A 5830-nucleotide genomic window follows, 5' to 3' on the forward strand; every position below is an offset into this window, starting at 1 on the left:
GGTAGACTTTGTATGTCCATGCATGTTTTGTTGAATCTTTCCATGTAGTTAGGAAGACTCTCCCGATCTCCTTGCTTGATTCCTAGTAGGCTGGGGGCGTGTTTAGCCTTATCTTTTTGTATGGAAAATCTGGCCAGGAACTTTTTGGCCAGGTCGTCGAAGCTTGAGATGGACTTCGGAGGTAGGCTGTCGAACCATCTAATGGCTGTCTTGGTAAGAGTTGTTGGAAAGGCCTTGCAGCGAACTGCATCTGAGGCATCAGTGAGGTACATTCTACTTCTAAAATTGCTGAGATGATGGTTGGGGTCTGATGTGCCGTCATACAAAGTCATATCCGGAAGTTTTAAGTCTTTTGGGATTTTGGTCTTCATAATTTCCCTGGTGAAAGGATCTTGATCCTTGCGAGAGCTATCCTCTGGAGTGGATTTAGTAGCTTTAGTTTTAAGATCGGCTTCGAGTTTTAGAAGTTTATCTTCTAATTCTCGGCGTCGCCTTATCTCCCGATGCAGATCCTCTTCTTTTTCACGTTGATGTTGGGCTTCATTCTCAACTTGCTTTAATCGATCTTGAAGCGCCTCTATCACTCCTGAATTTGATGAATTTTTGTCCCCGTTGGGCTTCGGAGTATTTTTGAGTGTAACATCCGCGTTCTTGTGCGGCGTTCTATCTTCCAAATCTGAATCGTGGTTGTTGTCATGGTTGTCCGCCATGGTGATGGGATGACTTCCAGGTTCCCCGGCAACGGCGCCAATGTTCCGAGGGTTACCTGAAACTGGAGGTCGATCTCGGACGAGATCTTCTGTACTGGTCGGTGCTAACGTGTCCGGCTGGTGGAAGGCGGCCGGAGCTGTCGTGTGCAAAATTGTTGGTCTGACTGCACTGCTGATCCCTTGTCACCGAAGGGTGGGGGGTGCCTGCAAGGGACTCCGATGCTTAAGTTAGCAAGGGTATTAAACAGGTATTGAGTAGAATCAGAGTATGAGTTATACTTGGGTGCTCCAGAGTATTTATAATGGTGAGATGTGGCCTTCTGTGGATAAGATAAGTTATTTATCTTATCTTATCTTTTCAAGTGAGGTCATCTTATCTTCAAGGGAACCACCCTTCTCTCTGTAAGCTTGGGCTGCCTTTAGGGTTTGGGTCGTGTTTCTTGAGTTGGGCCCTTCTTTGGGCTTTTCCTGTCGCTTTGGCTGACTTCTTCGTAAAGAATTCGGTCTGCTTGACCTAAAGAGGTCGGTCGCTTTGCTATTTGAACATCCCGGGTCGGACAACTCGACCCAGGGTATGAACAGAACTCCTTCTTGCTTGAGAGACGTCCTATGAGGTCTTCCTCATTGGGATTCACGTCCTCTCCTTCCTCTCTAGGTTCGGCCATATTGATTATATCAATGGCCTTGCACTCTCTTTTTGGATTTTCTTCAGTATTGCTTGGGAGAGTACTAGGAGGAGTTTCAATGATTTTCTTACTCAACTGGCCCACTTGTGCCTCCAGATTTCTGATGGAGGACCTTGTTTCACTCATGAAACTTAAAGTGGCCTTAGACAGATCAGAGACTAAATTTGCTATGTTAGAGGTACTATGTTCATAATTCTCTGTCTGTTGCTGAGAAGATGATGGATAAGGCTTGATATTGCTGAGCCTATTTCTTCCACCATTATTAAAGCCTTGTTGAGGCTTTTGTTGATCCTTCAATGAGAAATTTGGATGATTTCTCCATGATGAATTATAGGTGTTTCCATAAGGTTCACCCATATAATTTACTTCTGCTATTGCAGGGTTCTCAGGATTATAAGCTTCTTCTTCAGAAGATGCCTCTTTAGTACTGTTGGATGTATTTTGCCATCCATTCAGACTTTGAGAAATCATGTTGACTTGCTGAGTCAACATTTTGTTCTGAGCCAAAATGGCATTCAGAGCATCAATTTCAAGAACTCTCTTCCTTTGAGGCGTCCCATTATTCACAGAATTCCTCTCAGAAGTGTACATGAACTGGTTATTTGCAACCATGTCAATAAGTTCTTGAGCTTCTGCAGGCGTTTTCTTTAGGTGAATGGATCCACCTAGAGAATGGTCCAATGACATCTTAGAGAACTCAGATAGACCATAATAGAATATATCTATCATGGTCGATTCTGAAAACATGTCAGAAGGACATCTTTTGGTCATCTGTTTGTATCTTTCCCAAGCTTCATAGAGGGATTCACCATCTTTTTGTTTGAAGGTCTGAACATCCACTCTAAGCTTGCTCAGCTTTTGAGGAGGAAAGAACTTAGCCAAGAAGGCCGTGACCAGCTTATCCCAAGAGTCCAGGCTATCTTTAGGTTGAGAGTCCAACCATGCTCTAGCTCTGTCTCTTACAGCAAAAGGGAAAAGCATGAGCCTGTAGACTTCAGAATCTACTCCATTAGTCTTAACAGTCTCACAGATCTACAAGAACTCAGTTAAAAACTGGTAGGGATCTTCTAATGGAAGTCCATGAAACTTGTAGTTCTGTTGCATTAGAGCAACTAGTTGAGGTTTCAGCTCAAAATTATTTGCTTCAATGGCAGAAATTGAGATGCTTCTTCCATCAAACTTGGAAGTAGGTGTAGTATAATCACCAAGCATCCTTCTTGCATTATTGTTGTTGGGTTCGGCTGCCATCTCCTTTTCTTGTTCAAAAATTTCAGCAAGGTTGTCTTTGGATTGTTGTAATTTAGCTTCTCTTAGTTTCCTCTTCAAAGTCCTTTCAGGTTCTGGATCAGCTTCAACAAGAATGCCTTTTTCCTTGTTCCTGCTCATATGAAAGAGAAGAGAACAGAAAAAGAAGAGGGATCCTCTATGTCACAGTAAAGAGGTTCCTTATTATTAGTAGAAGAAGAAAGGGGATAAAGAAAGGAGAATCCAAACACAAGGGTGAGGATAATGGCAGTGATTTGAGATGAAGAAAAGTGTTAGTAAATGAATGAATAAATAGAATAATATGAGAGAGGGAGAAATTTTCGAAAATAAATTTTAAAAAGGAGTTAAATGATTTTCGAAAAATAAAGATAAGAAATAAAATTAAAATTAAAATTTAAAACAATTAATTAATTAAAGAAAAAAATTTCGAAAAAGAGGGAGGTATTTTCGGAAATTAGAGAGAGAAAAGTTGTTAGGTGGTTTTGAAAAAGATAAGAAACAAACAAAAAGTTAATTAGTTAGTTGAAAAAGATTTGAAAATCAAATTTGAAAAGATAAGAAGATAAGAAGTTAGAAAAGATATTTTAAAATCAAATTTTTGAAAAAGATAAAATTTTAAAAAAGATATGATATAAAAGATAAGATAAGGTAGATTTAATTTTTTAAAATTAAAATTAATTACTTGACTAACAAGAAACTAAAAGATATGATTCTAGAATTTAAAGGTTGAACCTTTCTTAACAAGAAAGTAACAAACTTCAAATTTTTGAATCAATCACATTACTTATTAATTAAGTTTCGAAAATTTTGAAATAAAATTAAGAAAAGATTTTGAAAATAATTTTTGAAATGTTCGAAAATCATAAAAAATGAAAAAGATTTGAAAGTTGAAAAAGATTTTGAAAAGATAAGATTTTTAAAATTGAAAATTTGACTTGACTTACAAGAAACAACTAAATTTAAAAAAATTTTGACTAAGTCAACCCAAATTTTCGAAATTTTGAGAGAAAAAAAGGAAAATATATTTTTTTATTTTTGAATTTTTTATTATGAGAGAGAAAAACAACAAAAATGACTCACAAAATAAAAATTATGAATCAAAACACATGATGCATGCAAGAACACTATGAATGTCAAGATGAACACCAAGAACACTTTGAAGATCATGATGAACATCAAGAACATATTTTTTGAAAAATTTTTTATGCAAAGAAAACATGCAAGACACCAAACTTAGAAATCTTTAATGCTTAGACAATATGAATGCAAAGATGCACATGGAAAACAATAAAAGATACAAAACAAGAAAACATCAAGATCAAACAAGAAGACTTACCAAGAACAACTTGAAGATCATGAAGAACACTATGAATGCATGAATTTTCGAAAAATGCAAGGACAAGATAAATATGCAATTGACACCAAATTTAAAACATAACAGAAAACTCAAACAAGAACACAAAATATTTTTGGTTTTTATGATTTTATGATTTTTTTTGTATTTTCTTTTATTTTTTCGAAAAAACATATAGGAAAAGAAATTAAGAGATTCAAAAATTTTTAATAAGAATTCCAGGAATCTTTCAATGTTAGTCTAAAGCTCCAATCCAAGAGTTGGGCATGGCTTAATAGCCAGCCAGCTTTAGAAGATATAAATCAAGCATGCAACAGCTGATATTTTATCCAACTCCATATACATACCCGTTATGTTGACAAGTGGAAGCCTCAATCCAAAAGGATTTGGATATGGCTTTACAGCCAGTCAGGCTTCAACATGTTACTATGAAACTCTAGAATTCATTCTTAAAAATTTTGGAATAATTTTTGAAAACAAAGGGAAAAATTTTGAAAAATATTTTTGAAAACTTTTTGAAAAATAAAAAGAAAATTACCTAATTTGAGCAACAAGATGAACCGTCAGTTGTCCAAACTCGAACAATCCCCGGCAACGGCGCCAAAAACTTGGTGCACGAAATTGTGATCACCAACAATGGCGCCAAAAACTTGGTAGCGCTCTCAACGTGAATCACACTTAGTCACAACTCCGCACAACTAACCAGCAAGTGCACTGGGTCGTCCAAGTAATACCTTACGTGAGTAAGGGTCGATCCCACGGAGATTGTTGGTATGAAGTAAGCTATGGTCATCTTGTAAATCTCAGTTTGGCGGATAATAAATGTTATGGAGTTTTCGAATAGTAAATAAAGCAGAAAATAAAGATAGAGTTACTCATGTAATCCAATGGTGGGAATTTTAGATAAGTGTATGGAGATGCCTATCCCTGTTGGATCTCTGCTTTCCTACTGCCTTCCTTCAATCCTTCTTATTCCTTTCCATGGCAAGCTGTATGTAGGGCATCATTGTTGTCAATGGCTACATCCCATCCTCTCAGTGAAAAAGGTCCAAATGCTCTGTCACGGCACGACTAATCATCTGTCGGTTTTCGATCATGTTGGAATAGAATCCCTTGATTCTTTTGCGTTTGTCATCACGCCCAACAATCGCGAGTTTGAAGCTCGTCACAGTCATTCAATCCCTGAATCCTACTCGGAATACCACAGACAAGGTTTAGACTTTCCGGATTCTCATGAATGCCGCCATCAATCTAGCTTATACCACGAAGATTCTGATTAAGGAATCCAAGAGATATGCGCCCGGTCTAAGGTAGAACGGAAGTGGTTGTCAGTCACGCGTTCATAGGTGAGAATGATGATGAGTGTCACGGATCATCACATTCATCATGTTGAAGTGCAACAAATATCTTAGAATAAGAACAAGCAGAATTGAATAGAAAATAGTAGTAATTGCATTGAAACTTGAGGTACAGCAGAGCTCTACACCCTTAATCTATGGTGTGTAGAAACTCCACCATTGAAAATACATAAGTGATGAAGGTTCAGGCATGGCCGAATGACCAGCCCCCAAAACGTGATCACAGGATCAAAAATACAATCAAAGACCTTCCAATCAAAAGACACCGAATACAATAGTAAAAAGTCCTATTTATACTAGACTAGCTACTAGGGTTTACAGAAGTAAGTAATTGATGCAGAAATCTACTTCCGAGGCCCACTTGGTATGTGCTTGGGCAGCTTGAGCTTTACACGAGGTGAGGCTTCTATTGGAGTTGAACGCCAAGTTGTAACGTGTTTTTGGCATTCAACTCTG

General features: G+C 37.5%; 1 non-coding gene across 1 annotated transcript; it reads left to right on the forward strand.

The window, feature by feature from the left end:
* The first annotated feature begins 2141 nt into the window (after window positions 1-2141).
* On the forward strand, window positions 2142-2245 carry LOC112793173 (small nucleolar RNA R71). Its single transcript, XR_003197879.1, has one exon. It is a non-coding gene; the product is annotated as a small nucleolar RNA R71 (small nucleolar RNA).
* The last annotated feature ends 3585 nt before the right edge of the window (window positions 2246-5830 follow it).

The sequence above is a fragment of the Arachis hypogaea genome, chromosome 3 (assembly GCF_003086295.3).
Source record: "Arachis hypogaea cultivar Tifrunner chromosome 3, arahy.Tifrunner.gnm2.J5K5, whole genome shotgun sequence".
Classification (NCBI taxonomy): Eukaryota; Viridiplantae; Streptophyta; class Magnoliopsida; order Fabales; family Fabaceae; genus Arachis; species Arachis hypogaea.